Source organism: Euprymna scolopes, chromosome 5, assembly GCF_053919585.1.
Source record: "Euprymna scolopes isolate OS-2025 chromosome 5, ASM5391958v1, whole genome shotgun sequence".
Classification (NCBI taxonomy): domain Eukaryota; kingdom Metazoa; phylum Mollusca; class Cephalopoda; order Sepiida; family Sepiolidae; genus Euprymna; species Euprymna scolopes.
Genome location: NC_136486.1, coordinates 84,230,507 through 84,251,505, shown reverse-complemented (window position 1 = coordinate 84,251,505; position 20,999 = coordinate 84,230,507). Strand labels below are relative to the sequence as shown.

The 20,999-nt window shown below is 30.7% G+C and overlaps 2 protein-coding genes across 2 annotated transcripts in view; one reads left to right on the top strand and one right to left on the bottom strand.

Moving 5' to 3' along the window:
- Positions 1 to 20,999, bottom strand: part of LOC145276904 (uncharacterized) — a 167,838-nt gene that overhangs the window by 27,986 nt on the left and 118,853 nt on the right. The window lies entirely within an intron of this gene.
- LOC145276905 (uncharacterized) overlaps positions 11,658 to 20,999 on the top strand; it is a 148,098-nt gene continuing 138,756 nt past the window's right edge. The window contains exon 1 of the mRNA XM_080128365.1: positions 11,658 to 12,191. The gene's annotated coding sequence lies outside the window, so the exon portion shown is untranslated. The remainder of the gene's footprint in view (positions 12,192 to 20,999) is intronic.

The window sequence follows — 20,999 nt, the reverse complement described above, 5'->3', positions numbered from 1 at the left end:
ATTTGTTGGCATGAAATAGCAGCATTTTTGCATATTCACAGTTGTTACCACATTTGTTCACACTTGATTAAAAACAATCCATCGATGATTCAGTGTTGCTTGCAACTATTTCAACACAACAACAACAACAACAACAACAACAACAACAACAAAAATTGAGTTTTTGCAATAATATGTGACAAAAGATGAAATGTGGATCCACCATTTTACTCTGAAATCAAATCGGCAGCTGAGAGGGCATCAACAGGTGAAAGCTATCCAAAGTGACTAAAGCATAAGCAGGCAAAGTCTAAGATTACCTTTAAGACTTTTTTTTTCATATCTATTGTATTCTTATATCGTTTCTCTCCTTGTAACATGTCCTCAACCCTCACTGGCCAGGTTTCAATTCCATGCCTCGTTACACTGCATGTAGATGCCAGATAGACTCTTTCCTTGATCAACAGCGGTAACACTGCTAGTTAGTAATAATAAAAGTGCGCTGAACTTATTCCATCCATTTCTAATTCTTGCTATCACACTAGCACCTTTTGCGCCATTCTGTGCTGCAATGGTATTACCAAGATAACATTTCTGAACAACCTCAATAACTTTGCTTTCCACACATATTTTCTCCATATCTGACTTTGCATTCGCCCCTGTTATCTTACACTTCTTGCACACAGCTGCTTGTCCTTTCTCAACTTACAAGTAATTCCACTGCACTTCTTGTCTACCCAATGCCTGCATGTACCACAGAAAATGGAGTTGCACTGATTCCCTTACCACAGACTGATCAACACTTTAATCTTGGGGCCTTTACTTTCCATAGCATTCTTTTATTGTGTCACAGATATGCTAGCAACTTTTACATGTCCAACCCGGAGAATAAAATATTTAATACTATTAAAAAACCGTTTATTCATGTTATTTTTATTCTTGCTGACAGTAATAACAATAGTATTCCATTTCTTGACGTTCTCATAGACTCCAACAAAGATGAATTCATCACTTCTCTGTATAAAAAGACTATTGCAACCAATTTCTGTATCTTTAACTTCAAAAGTGAATGTTAAAACCACAATTATAAAAAAACTTAATTAATCGAGTCAAACTGATCTCCTCAAATAATAACATATAAAACAGGTTTTAAGTAATAACCAATTCCCCAATTTTTTAGTTGATAAACAAATTAAACTAACAGTTAAGAACCTAGACCAAACTAATAATAACCAAGTTAACAATCCCCACCCCATTAATTTATTCTATCACAACCAGCTACACTACAACTTTAAATCAGACGAAAAGGTACTAAGGAATATAATATATCGATATATCTCCCCAGTCAATAATAATAAGATCAGATTTATAATCTACTACAAGAAATTAACAACTGCTAACCTTATAATTAAAAACAACACTTCCTGGACAAGAAAATCAGTCGATGAAACCAATGTTGTCTATCAATTTAAATGCCCTTTGGGAGAATGCATCTCCAACATCAATAGCTACATTGGACACACGACCAACACATTGTCCAGACGATTAACCCTACATCTTTCAGATACAAGCTTGATTTGCCAACACCTAAAACAACATGGCTGCCCACATTCCCAATTTAGAAAAATCCTAGTTGAAAACACGAAAATCATTCATATGGACCCAAACATAAAAGGACTGAAAATACTGGAAGCACAGTATACAAGAACTAAACAGCCAAATATTAACAATGTACATTTTGAAAACAGTAATAACATTTTAAAGTGCCTGGGTACGTAACCATCCAATATATATATATGTGTGTGTGTGTGTGTGCGTGTGTGTGTGCGTGTGTATATGTGCACATATAGTTACATATGTATATCTATATATGTTTTAATTTAAATTTATAAATTAATTAAATAAAACATTTTTAAAAAAACTATAACTTCCATACCATTTTGTAAATCACACTTGTAAACCTTTGTACATTTATTTTAGCCACGTTCTTAACACGTTAAAAACATTTATTTATTTATTTATTTATTACACACAAGACGCTTACCTATTTTAAGTAATTTAAATGTAATTTGAACTGAAGCATATAAAAGCATTCAGATTTTAAACAAAACAGTAATCAAAAACTGCCTGAAAATAACTGAAGAAAATCAGTTGAAAGTATTTGCAAAAAAAAAAAAAATAAAATAAAATAAAAATAGATAGAAGGATGAAATCACTGCTGAACGCCCTAAATTTCCAACAGGACTCCATTCCTGTATGCAAGGCCAAGACAACTCAGACATAACTGCTCAACAATGTTTCTCATGGACGCCGTTCTCACTTAACTGTAACCCCTTGACTTTTTGGGAGTGGTTGAGGCCAAGATCATCAAGCACAACTAAAACAGAGGGAGTCTCTAAAGACTGTCATTGTACAGACATTCGCCTCTATAGACAAGGACATGGTTGTCAAAGTATGACTCATTCTGCACCCACCTTAAGATGGTTGTCTCTGCCGGTGGTAATTACAATGAAAAATAATATAGTATATGTTTCACAATAAACTGTCAGATCTATGCATATGCAAATTTTGCTTGTATTGCCTATTACATTTGCTTTTTGTTAAGCATTTTGCTACAACTCTGTATATATACTTAAATGTCATGGAATTAAACAAAATCTTTTTCAAAAATAGTTACCCTTAAACCATAAACAAGTTTGCTTATTTGTTGTAGAAAAGCAAATGCTTGATGCTATAAATTTTGAAACAATTCATAATAGGGTTTAAAAAATAAATAAGAAATATAATTTTTTTTTTTTTTTATAAATATCCAAGTTTAATGTTACTGCTTGTGAGCAACTAACGATTATGTCACTCACAATGAAAGCTTTTATACCTAGATAAGAAAGCGTTTGTTTTTTTTTTAATTTTTTAATTAATATTATTTAATAAATTTAAAGAAAGAATAAAAATAAAAATTTTGACTTTTAGGTTTGTGATTGACAAATGAAAAATACAATTTAATTTTCTTCATTTTTGGTTTTAATATTTTTTTTGTCAAAATGTAAATTATTTGAATACCTTTGAAAAAATTTTTTTATTTATCTTACCATTATTTTATTTTAACCAAAGAAATTAAAATTTTTCTCTGTATTTACCTTTGCGCTTCCAATTATTAATTGATTATTAACCCATTTCAACATAATGTCACATATTTAAACTTAATGATGGCGAACCTAACATATTTAAGACATATCAACTTAGTATAAGACACAATTACTTTCACCTTCACACATAAATCATTTAAAGACCAGAATGTGGTAATGGAGGTGTGATTTGTGCACACCTTTGCAATTAACAACACATTCTAACAAAGTGAACCCAACGATACAGAAGAAAAATTTAGACAACTGTTTGTCTCAAAACTGATTATGAATAATTTGCAAAGAATTAATCTGAATATATTTTCACATGGACTTAGCAATGGCCAACAGAGATTGAGCAGGTAATCGGGGCCAGCCAGGTGATTGCTCATGCACGTCACTCAACAATGACTTCTTTTAGGTTGACTAGCTGACAAGATGCTTAGGATTCCCTGAATATCAAGTGAAGAACTGAAAGAGATAGATACAAACTATAAATTATTGTGCAAGGAAGACACAATAAACCTTGCTGAACAAAGAGAGTGAAAATGTGACATCCAGTTCCCATTATCCTCTATTTCATGAAAAAGGATTTTCAATAAAATTGCATGCAAAGTCAACCAGTTCATTTATTCAGTCAATACAGAGGCGAAAAAGTCGTAATATTGTCACCATACTGGCCTTTCTGCTAAAATTTCTCTCTGCCAAGGTATAGTAAAATTATAAGTTTCGTCTAAAATAATACAATCTGGACTTGTGAATATGCACATTAAATATATATATATATATATATATATATATATATATATATATATATATTAATCTCAGCTACAAAACCATCTTATCTCAGAATAAACAAATTTATTACTAGAACCAAAAAGTGTCCTTCTTTGTGACCTTGAACTACACATTTCCATAAAGTTTCTAACATGTTACTATGGCATTTTTACCCAAAGGAAAACTTCAAGAACATAAAATGCAACAAAGTTATCAAAATACTATGAATTTACAATCAATGCAGTAATTATAGCTCCCCATTTCACTGTGGGTCTCTTCTAATCTGCATCACATGGACAGCATTTATAATGTCACAACTCATACATGTTATGAATTACATTGATTATAGAGTTGAAATCCATATATATTATATATGGATGTTAGAACAAAGTTAAAAAAACAACTAAAAGTCTAAATGATAATTTAAATAATTACACAACAATATTATAAGTAGTTTTCAATTTTTAAATAAAAGTTGTTTTCAATATTTAGCTGCTTAAAAATATTTATCAGAAATGGTTACATCAATATTATATAGTAGTGGTAGTGGACGATTAATTGGAATCGTTAATCATAAGAATCGTGTATTTTGGGGGGAATTGGAATTGCATTGTTAAAAAATACCTTAGATTTACAATTCTTTCATTATGATTCTCTTACATTTTTAAGTTGAACTGTTTGCTTGAAGAGAGATTAATGCTGTCAAAAATTTATGATAAAAACGTGATAGAACTTTTCATAACATATTTAATGTGATGTACAAAAATTTTATTAACTACTTTAAAGGTAATCTTTATTTATCTTAATGAGTTTCGAAATTTCTTTGAATTTTTGTCTTTTTTTAATTCTTTGAATTTAAAAAAAATTTTTTTTTTTTTTAGTTTTAGCTTAATTTGCCATTTCACCATTTCGTTTTTTACATTAAAAACCGACCTTGTGTCTAACTCTGCCCTCGTGGGGAGGCAAGTAAATAGGAAGTAATATGATGGCTGAAAAACCTTTTTCAACCACCATAAAAACATTAAAATACATTTAAACCCTGAAGAATTTCTGCCATGTGCCCTTCTAAGTTAACTAGCCACTACTTGTGTTTCAAACTTAAAAAAAAAGTGCTGAATAAACATGTTATATTAAATAAAAACACTAAAAACATATCTAGTTAGGTAGAAAAGTAACTTATCTTACCTTTGATAACATTTATTTGTTATATATTTGTTTTGACAACTTTATTGAATCTATGTGTACAGTAATACAAACCCAAATAGTAAAAACACTAAAACTTTTTTCATTTTGGAAGAGAGGTTTCAGGCGCCCCTATTATCCCAAAGAACCAGCTATATAAACACTTTGCAATATTTTTCAATAATTATTTTAAAAAAAAAATTCTTTATAATCAATTTTTATTTAAAATTAAGAAATCATTTTCTAAAATATTTTGTTTATATATGTTTAATTTTAAAAATATTGTTTATATCCATCTTCATTCAAAAGCTTCACCGATTTTTGTTATTATGATTTTATCTGTTTTTTTTTTTTTGGGGGGGGGGGGGGGTTGCCGGAGTTTATGTAATTATTAACAGGAAAATTGGTGAAAGTCAAAAATCAGCGCTATTTTTAAATATTATTTTCAAGTTTAATTAAAGGTTTACGATACCCTTTTCGTATTATTGATTTTGTATTCTTTTGTTATTTTTATTTTTTTTTTTTTTTTGGCCGGATTTAACAAACAAACAAACAAAATGAAAGCAAAACAAACAAACAAAATGAAATTTTGTGAATGTTTTAAGTCCTGTAAACAAAATTAAACTTGAAAATAGCGCGGATTCCATTTTAACTTTCACCAATTTTCCTGTTAATAATTATATAAACTCCGGGAACAAAAAAAATATCCATAAAAAAAAAACAAACAAAAAAAAAAACCAGATAAAATCATAACAAAAGTAACATTTTCCTGGAATCAGAAAAAATTTAGGAATCGTCCCAACACTATTATTTAGAGCTAATTAAATCAACAAACTAAATTTGTTTCTATATGTAATTGAATCTTTTAACTCTAGCATAATGAAAATTTTAAAAACTATTCATAATCTTTATTATAGACTAAATGACCTGCGACCTTTTGGTCAACATTGGTACATTAGTGTTTGAATTTAGTGGTCTTAACTGGTTCTGAAGGCAAATAGATGTGAAAGTACATATTAGATTTGAAGAAATTATGTATATATATATATATATATTTCCTATTATTAAAAAAACTTAACATTTTGCTGCCTTCAGTCTCAACTTAATATACTATTACAATTTATTTTTACGTGTGTTTAAAGCTGAAATTAAAATGCACTGATTAAACTGACAGCCTTCAGATTATGAGATTTTTAGCTTAGCGTATCCCCTAAGGTGATCCTTAACCTGTTGGTCACTAATGCCTTTTGACTGGCATAGGGTGGGGAGATTTTTCATTCAATCAGCCAACATTCTAAGAAAAGCAGCTGATCAAATTGGATAAAAGACATTTTCTAAAGAAATTTTTAATTTCAACTCATTAATTAATTTAAGGTAAAAGAAGAATCACTTATGCACAATAATTTATTTTAATTAGCAAAAAATTAACAAATACTGCCATTAAGAAATTTGAAATTTCTCACATAAAGTCAATCAAAATTTAATTTTTTTTTTACACAGTGATCACCACTTATCAAGGCCCGGAAGCCACTCAGGGATAAGGGTTTCTATATGTTACTTTTCTTGATTCTATTTAGAATCAAGAAAAGTAACGTATGCAGAAATATTAAATTTATTCCTAAGATCAAACTTGGAATTTTTATCATGGAAAAAGAAAGTACTGCATAGCAGGTTATCATGGCAATTACATGGTGCCTTAAATAAGTTACCAGATTTTCTTTTGTACAGGCATTTAAAATTGCTGTAGACTCTTGAAAATTCCGTATGTTATTGCTATACATTGTGATGAGATGACTGACCAATTTTTATGATTTCAGGTTCAAATGAACAGCTACAGCAGGAATTGGAATACACCTTACTAAAACCGGATTGTCACAGCTGGTGAATTTCAAAAATGCAATCTGGACATGACGACACTTTAGAAGAATGATATGTAAGTTCTGTGTGGAAGAAGTGCCACAAAACATATGGAATGTTTCAGATTGCTTTTGAATCATCTTGCATGAATCGACCATCAGTTTTTGAGTGGAATAAGAGATTTAAAGAAAGCAGGGAGTCTGTGGAATGGTGTAAACTGTAGGAAGAGTAAGGAAGTCAGAACACCAGAGTTGATCGGCCAAATAAAGAATTTCATGGATAAGGACCGTCGTTTGATGTCAGTGAGGAAACTATACACACAATAATTTGTGAGGAACTAAAGATGTGGAAGATTTATGCAAAGTTTGTTTCAAGGGTGCTCAGAGAAGATCAGAAAGAAAGCATCAAGACAGTTCCTCACCCTCTCTTAGTTCAGATCTTAATCCCTGTGACTTTTGGTTATTCTTTAAACTCAAGGGAAACCTTAGACACTGTCATTATGAAACAATTGAGGAAATGAAAGAGGTTGTGACGAGGGACACTCACACAAGAGGACTTCCATGAAGCCTTCCAGAAGTTGTTGGAATAGTACAACAAGTGCATTGCATCTGGAGGAGATTACTTTCAAAGGGACTAGAGTTTCAGTGTGTACTATCAATAAAAGTGCCCATATGAAAAAAATCTGAAAACTTACTGAAGGCACCTTGTATAATGATCAAAATCAGGTTTACGTTTCTCATCTTCTTCATAATCAGAATGAAAACGATCATTTAAGGCAATACAGAGCGACAACATCACTGACAAACCAAATGGCATTTTTCATCTTGGTATATCACAGGAAGCATGCAAAAATATAAATAAATCCCAATGCCATCACGATTAATACCATGTCTTCAAGTAAAACCAAGAACAACAAATAAAAACCCTGTTTCTGTCTAATATGTGCAAAGTGATGAGTTAGCAGTTTCTAAAAAAAGAAAAGAAATTATCAGTTCTGAAAATTTTTGGCACAATATTGATTGACAGGATTTTTTAGGTCAACAGTTACATGCTATAAATATGTCAACAGTTAAATGCTATAAATATGGCAATCAGTCATTAATTCAATTAGTTTTTGTTTTAGGTATTTCACTGTTTTTGATAACAAATTTTGAATATTTAAAATGTGAATCTTACCATGCATACAGTTTTTTTTTTTTTCTCTTTCAAACAAATTGAGCATGAATATTTTAGCACTGATCACAAATCAATAAAGCAATTACAAATTAATCAGAACAAAAATATTTAAAAAAGAACATTAGAAAAAATTGTGTATAATATTTTTTAAGGACATTTGAATATTTGTAAAATCTAGGTTTTTATATAACAGATTTCATGAACTTCAAGTTGCTCAGCGTGAAAAGATTGTCAGCTTAAAATTAAGACTTTAATATTTTGTGTATTAGTTGGATTATTTGGACTATTTTTCTTATCGTAGATGTTATTCTTAGCATGTTTTAAATGAGTCAACCTTCATGTGTGTCTTGTTGAACTTGATCAAAATTTTTACTCACACTGATTCCAATTCACAAGGTAGAGGCTATTTTTTATATCAAAAACTTTCCTATATTGTTGATCTAATCAAACAAGTTTCAAATAATTGCAATTGTATGTGACAACATAACTAATCAATCCTTTTTTAAAAATTAACACTGTTTATAATAAACTTTAGTGACCTGGCATATGAATCTTAATTACGTCTACCTTTAAAATATTTGGAGTAATGAGATTACTGAAGTTTTTTCTGAACTATTATTTGATTCTTCTTCTTTTTTTTTTTTACATGGTGGTCACCACATATCAAGGCTCGGAAGCCACTCGGGATAAGGATTATTGCGTGTACAGTAATCAATGAGATAGTATCATAGTAATCATTAGTATTGGAGATTTGATAGAGTGTTTTACTTAAGAATCAGGAATTTGTTTATGTTGGACTTGAAGACATCCAAGTTGCAGTCAGGTGGGAAACAGGCAAGCGGAACAGAGTTCCACAGGCATGCACTTCTAAGAAAGAAGAAATGGAATCCATGTTTAGATTTAGGCACAGATAAAGAGTGGGGAAAATTAATGACAGTGGTTTCAGCTAGACGGGTGTTTATCATGAAAAATTGGCGAGGGGGGGACCAGAGATTGGGGCTCAGATGAGCACTTGCCATGGAAATGAAGATAAAACAAAAGACAGGCTCGCAACGTCTCTTCTGTGGGAGAGAGGTTGCAGGGAAGAGAAAAGGGCATCCCTCACTAAGCCACGTAGTCTATTTTGTACTCTGTCAAGGCAGGATAGGCTGTTTTTAGCAGTTCCAGCCCAGATGTGGCAGCAGTACTCCATCCTTGGACGTACTTGGCTTTTATAGAGATAGAGAATTGCATCAGTAGTGAGATATCTTCTGGAGTGGTAGAAGGATCCCACCATTTTCCCAGCGACCTTGGCAACAGACTTGATGTATGTCTTCCATTTCAGATCAGGAGTAAAGGTCAAACCCAGAAGCTTGTCAAAACATGGAGCCTCCCCAAGACGAGAGCCATCCATTTCAATTGATGCCAGATGGGGATCAAAGTGTTGATGATGTAAAGATAGGAGCTTGGTTTTAGATGCATTAAAAGTGACCAGCCACCTCTTCCCCCACTGTACCATGCGCTCAAGATCAGAGGAGAGAGAATCAGAGAGAACTTTGTCATTTACGGCCTTTGATGTGTTGCCGTAGATGGTCGTGTCATCAGCATAGACGAATGATTTAAGTATGTGTTTTGGGAGATTATTGATGTACATCAGGAAGAGAGATTCTTTAGGTAAAAAGATGATAGCAAAATAAGAAGTTGTAAAACATCTTTTCAAACTTCAAAAAAATCAATTAATTGTCAAAACCGGTGTTAGAATAATAAATTGAAATCAGAAAAATTGAAATTTTTGGAGGTATTGGAATCAGAAAAAAAAAACAAAAATAAAACAAACAAACTTATTTTTCATTTGCTGATAAAATGATATATATTCATTGCTTTTAAGTTACCAATAAAATTAAAGTCTATACATCATTTATCTATCTATTCTATATGAACAAACTCAAATCGATGCCATTTAATTAACTATTTCCGTAGGGGGTCTATATTTCTGCAGGTGATTGTGTTCATGCTGTGACTGTATTCTTTCGGGTGCTTTTGTTATTGGAATCTGAATCAGTAATTGTATCGGAATCAGGAAAAATATTGGGATGGTCCCATCAAAACCAACTGATATGGCAGTTTACCCCAAAACAAAGTAACAAAGTCTCGCATTGTTTAAAAGCTTTGCTGTGATGAAACTGTAGCAGTAAATGTCATCCATTGTTAAATGTAGAAAATACTGCAGAAATAGTTTCATTGAAAACCGTTAGAAGTTTTGGAAAATTATTAGTCAAAGTTATTTATGGTGACATTATCAGATTCAAATAATGAACATTTAACATTTCTTTGTAATTTTGGAAAAATGACATAAATGGGAGGAAAGCACTGGAAAAAGAATTAAGTAATTCACAATAGATACTAGCTTAGCCATTGAAAATACTTACAATGGTTTAATTGATGTTTGGACATATTTGCTAAGCAATGGCTTTAACAGTTATACTTGGTGATTTCCCACAGACAATTTAGAAAATGAATTTGAAAAATTAGCACAAAAGATTTGATGATGCATATTTTATAACAGTGCAAAATGCTACTGAAATTTTTTATACTGAAAATTATTCCTTCAATTGTATATGCCAAAGAATACAACTTCTGCATTTTTTTCTTTTAAAGTAATTTCCTATTTTAATGTAAAGTGTTAAATAATGAATCATTTGCTGAAATTTGTTTAGAGATATTATTTGACCTATTTAGACTAGATTGAAGTTACATCAGCTGAAATGTGAATATAATGAAAATAGTAAACGAAATACTCAGTATATAATTCATAACACTGACTTAAACATGGATGTTTATTTTCACGTTTTTTTGCTTGAGTCTGTGCATGCTACTGGGTGTTTCTCAGCTGTATGTAACTTCCATAGATACTAGTGTTGGGATGATTAATCGGAATCGGGAACCAGAAAAATCGGAACTTTGGGGGGTATTGAAATGAGTATCAGAATAGGAAAAAAATAACCCTAATTTTCGATTCCAAAATCGATTCTTTGCACTTTTTGAAAACTTAAGTTTCCATTGCTGCTACTACTGATAAATATTTATTGTTTTTAAAGTTAGCAAGACTAAAATCTATAGATCATAATAACATAAAAATACGATGTAAATGTCTTTTATTTTCATAAAATAAACAAAACAAAAATTGAAACTTTACATAAATTCGCTAGGTACAATTTAGAAGAATGCAGTTTATTTGCATATTTGTTAGAAATTTTTAAAAAAGTCCAATAAAATAGTTTTGTCAAAAAAATACTATCAAACATAATTGATAATTAATACAAAAGTAGAATATAAAAAGTATTTTAAAATCTTTTCAACTATTTATTTTATGCTCTCAGCTTTTGTCCAGATCAGTATGTTATTAAAGGATTGCCATGAATCTCAATCCTAAAATAATAACCAATGACATGTGTGGACCAAGACCAAAAGTTACATCTAAAAGAAGAAATTACATTTTACATACAACACGGACTCCCAGAGAAATATTTACAAAAAAGTAAAAAAAATAGTGATCACGCGACTGTCTTCAACTACGTCCGCCACAGATCAAATAGCCTCCTGCATTTGAAAATCCTTTTTGGCACACAAAGTAAAAATATGTTCTAGAGTTGGTAACTAAGTTATTTAGACAATTAAAAAAACAAATAAAAATACAGCACTAATATCTATATTACACCAACATTCAATTCTCCATTCATGCACACTTACGCACTCTGTCAAAGAGCAACACACACATTAGATTACTTGTAATATTTCCCACTGAACTTTAGAACTCAACATTTCAAATAAACATTACTAACATGCATACTATTGTACATAACTATCTTATGTTTGTCAAACAATATTTTCCTTTATTCAAAAGATTCATGTTCATAAATATGTCTCTGAGGGGCTATTTTTTTTTTTCTTTTTAGGCTTTGGTTGTGTTTTCATCCATGCCGTTGGTTCATTAACATGCATAGGATCGAGATACATGTTAATCCTATAATATTGCCTCCTACTTTAAAGGAATTCTGTTTTTAAAACACAGTGTTTTATGTCCAAGTGAAACAGGATTCTCTGTATACCGTGCAGAAGGTAATTTGATTTTCATTATTATTTTAATGTTTCTATTCGTGGATAAAGTATGTCAAATAATTAAACAAAGATAATGGTTGGAGACTTCCTGAAATTGACTACGTAGCCCCCCCCCCCCCATCTATATTTCTTGGCATACCATACCTTTTCTTTGTAATGTAGAAAGGAGAAAATCCTCCAACAATTTAATTTTCCTCACAATTTCAAAGTAACTTAAAAATATATATTTTTGTTAAAAAATAGAAAATATGATGAAGATAAATTAAAATCACTTGAATTAAACACACATATACTCTCTGTTTATCTCCCTCCCATGACGGGATGATGTGATACACGGGTCGGAAACTGGGATTGAAAAGCCAGTGCCCTAAAGGAAAAGGCTCTATGTACGGGCAAAAAAAAAAATGGGATAAAGATAGGGGGACATAGTTTTGAAAGCCGATTTATCATAATTTTTTTTGTAGGTTTCCGACTACTTTTTGATTGTATTTGAAAGATTAAAGACTAAAGTTAATTTCCCAAAGGAAAAAAAATATTTTTACATGTAAAAAAAAAAAAAAGTTTTCACCACGAGCTAACAAATTCAGCTAAATTTTGAAGTTAAATAAATTCATTGTAAAAATACTTTGAAAGATAAATATTAGTTTTCTGGATCTACTTCAAAGATAATTAGTAAAGTCCTAAGATAATGAATTAAATAAAAAACAAACAAACAAACAAAAACACGTTGTTTGTAGAAAAAAAATAGCTTAATTATAATTAGCCCACAAAAGCGAAAGATTCTCGCTTTGTTAAACCAAAACAAAACGATTCCTTGTCACATGGATTATAATGGAAGCCTAAAATTTCAGACAGTTGAAAGGCTGTCTGAAAATGGCGTCAGGTAATTAAAGGGAAGTAGAGGGTACTGTTTTCCTTTTTTTTTTCTTTCTTCAGCTGTGCATCCGTACATTCCTATCGTAAATGTTTGTATAATTTTTACCATTTTTTAATTTGATTATTTTTTTGTGTCCCTGCTTTTAAATAATTTTTATTTTTATTTTACAAGATTATATAAAAATTATGTTACACTGAAAGTTTCACATTCATGCAAGCAAGGAAAATATTAGAATCATACGTATAAAAATTATGCGAACCCTGTAATCTAAAATAAAAAGTAGAATATTTTTTGCAATTATAATTTTTTTTCGAGTTATATCGAATTCATTAATACAGACTTGGGGGGGGGGTCATAATGTTCCTGTAATTTTTTTTTTTTTTAATTGTTACAATCTACGATGCTTTATTTTCATAAAAAAAAGCAAAAATAAATTCATGCATTTTTTTTTACTACTGAAAATCTTAACTTTAGTAAAGGTATTTTTTGTTTAAACAAAATAATACATTTAAGTAAAAATAATATGTTCATTATATTCCGTAATCATTACTGAAAATTTCATTAAAATTGGTTAATTTCCTGATTTTTGGTGAATTTTTAAGTAAAAAGAGGGGTCAAAATGTTTATACATTTTGAGCATCAGCATTCATGTTGCAAGTACCTAGGAAAAGCATTCTGGCCTGCAAAATATGTTTGAACAGCCCTGTCAGTATCCCCCTCCTCGGGGTGGGGTGGGGGGGGGGGGTCGCTTCATGCAATTAGCAATAAACTAAATCCTTATCAAAGGAAGAAAGTAAACCCTGGAAAGATGGACTTCCTAGAACTGCACAAGAGATATATCTCATCCAACAGAGAACAAGTCATCTCAAAAATGGCCTAGACTCTCTGCGCTTCGGTGTCAAGCCCCCCCCCCTCCACATAGCGATTATAAATTTTTTCAATATCCAGAGTTAGAGAACTTAAACTTATAAGGAGTTTAATAAACTGCATAACACGCGTAGGTCATGACCGTGTAGAGTTTTAAAGGAAAAAACGTTTGTGCTATGTAATAACAAAGTACAAAAAAACATTATAGACTGATTCTTTCAATTTCATGAAGAATACGTAATTGAGAATTGACAGCATCTGAATGTCCTAAAATGTGCCCCTGACAAAGTTGAAAATTAGCACCCACACCCAGTTTTAACTTTTAAAGGATTATATTGTTAAATAAAAGCTGACTTTCTAACAATAATTATTCATTTGTTATTAATGTATTTATGTGAGTTTTTTTTAAAATACTTTTCTGCTTACATTTATATAAATATTCAGGTGTTACTATACAAACACAAATAATTGTTTCATTTTTTATATTATTTTATTTTTTTAATTTTTTGTTGTTAAATTGGTTCCTAACTTTTCCTAGTCTAGACAAGTTTTAAAAAATATTTTACCTAATCAAAATGTTTTCACAGATGTTTATAACAAAATATAATTTTAGAACAAAAGAAATTTAGAGGAGTTTCTGAAATTTTCCAAAGTCTGTCTAATCAAAATAATTTACTTAAGACAGAAAATTTTTTCTTTGTCAGCAAAAATTAGGTTTATTATTTTGATTTCATTAATAATTCATTTTAATCAGATAAGATTAACAAAAAAGTAAACTATTTCATTGAAAGGACACAAAAAAAAAATCACAAGTGAAAAGATATTCAAAACAATTATTAATTATTTAAAACATTAAATGAATTCAATTGGAAATTTTGTATATATGCAAAACTAGTGACACCAAATGTTTTCCATGACACAATAACTCTGGCATTATCGTTTAAAGTTGTTAATTTTTGAATAAATAATCATGTTCTTATAATTATATTGGCAGATTACAAGAAAAGAGGAGATATCGCTAGTGAAGGGAGGAACAATTTCCCTAACTTCAATTTTTATTGAATAAAATGAGAGAATTTTTTTTTTTGTTTTAAGACACAATTGAGGTTAATAATAGTACTATTTTAAATGGTTTAGAATTATCATTACAGCAATAGAATATATTTTAGGAATACTGAATGCGTAACAGAAAGTAAATAGTGCTACTTCTTTTAATGGTGTTAAAGAGCAAAGAATTAAACGCTGTCATTTCTCCATTTGCCTCCCTTGTTCGGAACTTTCTATTAAGAAGAAACCCACATCGGCTCGTACTTAGCTTGATTCGCATGTTTACGTTCAAACTCCGCCAGTTCGACAACAATCGCAAACAAATAAACAAAAGCAAAAATAATTCAACCAACGCAGAATTTTTCAGATGTAAAAATTAATTAAAGATATGAAAGTTTCATTTCTGGTATTTCTTAGCAAAAATATTCTAAATAGTAGTAGCAGCAGCAATAAGCAGTCGCGTCTTTAATCATAACATCTCATTCCAAAAGTAAAATGATAATGTTCAGCTGGACTGTCATCTGATATTTTTCGGATATTTTTGTATCTTGATTAGGAACTTGAAAAATAAAGCCTCTTGAAATGGTTCTATCAACTTCATAAGGATACGACAGCATTGTTCTTTCGGCAATGAGTGAGTGATGATGATGATGACGACGACGACAGCACCTACATGGGGGAGGGTGGGGGCGGTGTAGTGTATGTGTTGATTCTTCTGCTTCTTCCATACAATAAATACATCCTTGGTTTCCTTTTTAGCAGTATTTAGAAAATGATTACGAACAACTGGAACGATGTCGGAAGGGGAGGGGGGCGGTTACTTAACGTTTTTTTTTTTTTTTTTTTCTTTTGGCAACCCCAAGAAAAGTAAAATGTGAAATTATCTTATGGTTGAGCAAAAAGAAAAGTAACGTTCTATTTTTTCTTTCCTTTGCAACTGTAAAGATTCGATTTTGTGATGCAAGAAGAGAGAACGTCAACGAAATATAAATTTGCGAATGAATGGTAGTGTTGTTGTTATTAAAGAATGACAAAAAAATACATATATTTTATGACAACTAGGCAAAAGAAAGATTCCAATAACGACGAGAGGTGAAAAGAAACGTTAGTAGCAATGAAATTAATTTATTCGGATAAAGGAATTAGTTGAATGGTAAAAAAAAGAAGGGGGAATTAAAGCGGTCTGTTTGATCGAGATAAACACAAACTACTTACCAAAAAGGAAACGACACTCTCCTCTCTCCCCCTCGGTTTTCTACTCCCCCGAGTCCCGTGGAGGAGAGGTCAAGTAAGCCATATGAGGGAGGGAGAAAGGGTATTAAGAAGAGGGGAGAAAGAGGGGAGTTAATCCTCCCCTCTTTATCTTTTACTCGTTTTGTTTAATAGAACGGTGGTTTCTTCCTCAAACAAACGATTATCTGCGCTTCGTGTTAATAAATACCAAAATGTTTTAGTTTTAATTAAAGAAATATTTTCTTATTTGTTTTTTTTTGGGGGGGGGGGGCGTTAGATTAAAAAAATATCTTAAAATGATAATGTAAGTGGAGAGAGAGAGAGAGAGAGAGATAGCGATTATTACGTTCTCTTCTCCCACATTATATTGAACTTAATGATAAAGAATTGATACGATTTATTTGTAGTGTACGCCATCAACAAGCTAACATATTTACTGTTGTGTTGCTTTCAAAACATTAGAAAAACGTTAACATCATTGACTGAAAATTATATTGAATGGATTTTCTTTAATTATTTAAAAATTAAAACTAATTTTGAAAAAATCAGTTATGAAAACAAACACAATTAAATGTCATTTATTTTGATGTATTGTAAATGTAAATAATAAAAGATATTTTTAAATTGTAAACATATTTTTTAATCAAAAAGTGTGTTTTATATGAAATATTGAAAAGAAAATAGAAAGATTGTGTACGATAAATAATGACACATTCGGTTTTCATTAGAATATTATTGTCATAAAAAATGAATACCAATCATTGAGACTAACAGATGTTAAGTATGGAAAAAATAAGCTTATGGAGAATAAAAAAACGAGAAAAAAAAAAACGGTCAAGATATCTGAAATAAGATACCAAATCGCTAATGATTGCACTAAGTAATACTGACATTGATACGAAGTCAATACCAATAGATTCAATTCAATACCAATATATATATGTGTGTGTGTGTGTGTGTGTGTGTGTGTGTGAAAGCTTACAAAGATAAGGAAAAAAATACTGTCTAAAACTATCCCAGAAAAGGTGATGTAGGCATGACTGGATAGGAACAGAACACGATTAGAATTGCACGCACGCACACACACACACACACACACAATTCAATATGAATAAGTAAGATACTTTTGAATTTTCTTGACAGAGCATTTTTCAATCTAGTTGTTTTTGTTTCGTATATAAATTACACGTAAAATAACCCCAAACGTCTGGCGATTTTAGTGTTTTAGAGCAGTTAAGAAATTTCTTTGCCATTAACCCTAAGTCCGTGTGGCTGCCAATTAGGTTAAGATTAGATTTAGAATTAGGTTAAGAGACTGTAACGAATATTTAGAATAATGTATTGGAGAAAGAATGTTTTAAAAATAATTTATTACAAAATCGAGAAAAAATGCCACTTGAAGGAATTTAGTAACTTCTATCCTATTTTTCAAACGATCATTCTAGTAACTATGAAAGAATTTAAAATATCTGGTATAAATGAGTGCTCTGGTACAAAAAAATTAACTTAACATCAGTCACTGATGTTAAGCCAATTTTTTTGTACCATGAGACAATGCAAACCCCAAATTAACCAAAACAAAACTGCTCCAGTCAAGAATCTTTAATACAAATATTTAAAAAATTAAAAACACACACACACACACACACACACACACACACACACACACACACACACACACACACACACACACAGATATATATGAACAGATGAAAAAGCAAAAAAAAAAAAAAAAAAAAATTCTTTAAATGTCAATAACAACTCAAGAAATGTAATGGAAATGTTATATTTTAAGCTACAAAGATTTGTTTCCCTTAGATTCTTTAGAGTTTTGTTTAAAATTGTCATCATTGTAACAATCTTCCTATCTGTTTTGTTTAAAATAAACTGTATGAAAAGAAATGCTGATATTGTTGCCAGAATAAAGAAATAGGCAAAGTTTCTAGGCAAAATCAAATGCAAGATGTAATGCTATTGAAATTCTAAAATCCAACAGGATAACTAGAATGACATGAATAATTTGCCATACACTTAATATTTCCAAAAATACACTAAAAATTTCCAAAAAACATAATCTAAATGAAGTCAATTAAGATGTTAGAAATCCAAGGAGATTTGTATAAATGCATGTCCTCTCTACCTTTGGGTTTAGTGCTCTAGTAAAGAAAATAATGGTTTCCACTTAGTAAAAAGCAATCATTTTGTGCAAAGAATAGCTTTTTGTTATCGGTAGCATGGGAAAATATGTGAACAAAGAATTTATATATAGTGCTATAATTTATTCTAACAATGGCGAATATGAAAGGCACAGTTGATAAGATACGTGATATTTTAGATCATATTTGGATATTATCTAGGATGCAAGCTTTGAATCTCGATATAGATACACTAACTATATTTAACCACACTGAAGAGTAGAGATATGACAGGGCAGCTATCTGTGGACGACCAGAGAAATCCTCTTAACCCAAAATGTCACTTTTCTATTTATGATATAAAATGTAAATGTACTAAATGAATATACTGTTTTACTGAATATATGTGTGTGTATATTTGTTTTATATGTGTAAGTGCACATAATTATATACATGCATATATGTGTGTACTAACATTTCAGCTCGGCGTTGCCCGGGTGTTTGGAGGTGTATGTTCAGCAAAAAAAAAAAAAAAAAAAAAAAAAAAAAAAACGGTAAATTTTTTAAAATTTGACCCCTTAACATTTATTGTTTTGGGCTCAAATCGAGTTATTAAGTTAGATCCATGTCCAAGGAGCCTATATCTAAAATTTCAAGTGTTTAGACACAAAATTGTCCGAAGAGTTTGGTAGAGTTCTCAAAGGTCAAATCGTTGAACACCCGAATTTCTGGCTGAAAACTGATTACAAAGATTTTCCCAAATTTCAGTACCCTGTATATCAAATTTCGAGTCTGTAGACTGAGAATTGACAGAGATATTGTGTAGGGAAATGTACACAGACAGACATATACACACCCACTTTCACTTTTCTAGATATACTGCATGGGTGCCTGGCGTTACCTGGGTGTTTGGAAGTGTATGTTGAGCAAAAATAAATAAATAAAAACAAAAAAAGTCAATTTTTTAAACTTTGACCCATATTATGACCCCTTAACATTTATTGTTTTGGGCTCAAATCGAGTTATTAAGTTAGATTCATGTCCAAGGAACCTATATCTAAAATTTCAAGTGTTTATACCCAAAATTGTCGGAAGAGTTTAGTAGAGTTCTCAAAGGTCAAATCATTGAACTTTGACCCTTTAACAGCCAAATTTCTGGCCGAAAACCAATCACAAAGATTTTCCCAAATCTCAGTACCCTGTATATCAAATTTCGAGTCTGTAGATTAAAAATTGACAGAGTTATTGCATAGGGAAATATACATAGATACACAGACAGACACGTTCACTTTTATAAATATATACAAACCCACTAGCAGGCTGCTTAGCATTACCTGGTTGTAAAATACACTTAAATATTATATTTTAATTCATGCAGATTTTGTATTAATTATTTAATTCTCTGTTGATTAATATATTGTACCAAATATATAGTAGTGAATTCAAAAGTTAAAAAGAAATTACATGTTTGCCATCAGTTAGAATCGTAAATAAAACATAACTCTTCAGCCTTCACCTAAAGCATATTCACCTAAATCAATATGTATATAAAAACTGCAAAAAATAACATTGTTTAATCTATAACTTTTAATTGACACATGTGCAGAAATAACGAGGTATAGTCGACTTACGCCAGGCCAAGGTCAATGTTTTTTATTCAATTCATGATTCTCCAGCAGCTATTTTACCGGCTAAAAAAAAAAAAAAAATCCAAAGTGTGTTATAGGTTCAAAGAACCTATATATCAAAGTTCAACTCTGGAGACCAAATACTAAGACAGGAGTTGGGTGGAGACTTTTTGTACACACACCTACAAGATTATTTATTTATATATTTCCATGTGCTAGAACGTTTTCATCTTAAATTCTGTGCAATTATGCAGAATGTAGAAACTATGTATAAATAGAATTCAACATAATAGTGAAATGAAACCAACCATAAAATAAGAAACCATAAAAATAAATAATTAATGTAACTTTTTCAAAGGAATATGCAAATTAGTTAATCATCATGAAATTGCTCGCATTCCCATTACTGAGCATATTAAGAAGTTTGTTTTAATAATTTTTAAATAGGAAAGATAGGGTTAATGTCTATAATGTTAAAGCGAGATAAAAAATCACCTTCATAGGTATGTGTGTGTGTATATATATATATATATATATATTTAAACAGACATTGTTAGACAACAGAAAGCTTCTGTTTTGTAATACCTTTTTATTTTTCCAATTTTTCCTATTATCTTTTTTGTATATATGTTGCAGGTATGAATGTATGGTCCAAGCATTTTTGCTTCTTAAAGTGTCTTTTTTAACTTTTAACTTTTCGTGTACTCATTTACACATCTTTAGGAATTTGTGTGAGAGGCTCAGTGGTAATTATGGGTAGATTTATCTAAATAGTAGTTGGGTTGCGAGTGAAGGTGCAAGTGAGGGTCAGTGTGTCTGCTGGCGGTAGTGGGGGGTTTAGTATAATGGGGAACGGGAAAGCGCGGCAGTTCTAGGGTCAGTGGTAGGAACAGGTTGGTTGTGAATGGGAGGGAGTTATATATATATATATATATATTATATATATATATATATGGACAATCTCAAAACCATTAAGGATAGTTGAGAAGCCGTAGATAAATAAATAATTAAAAACAAAAAA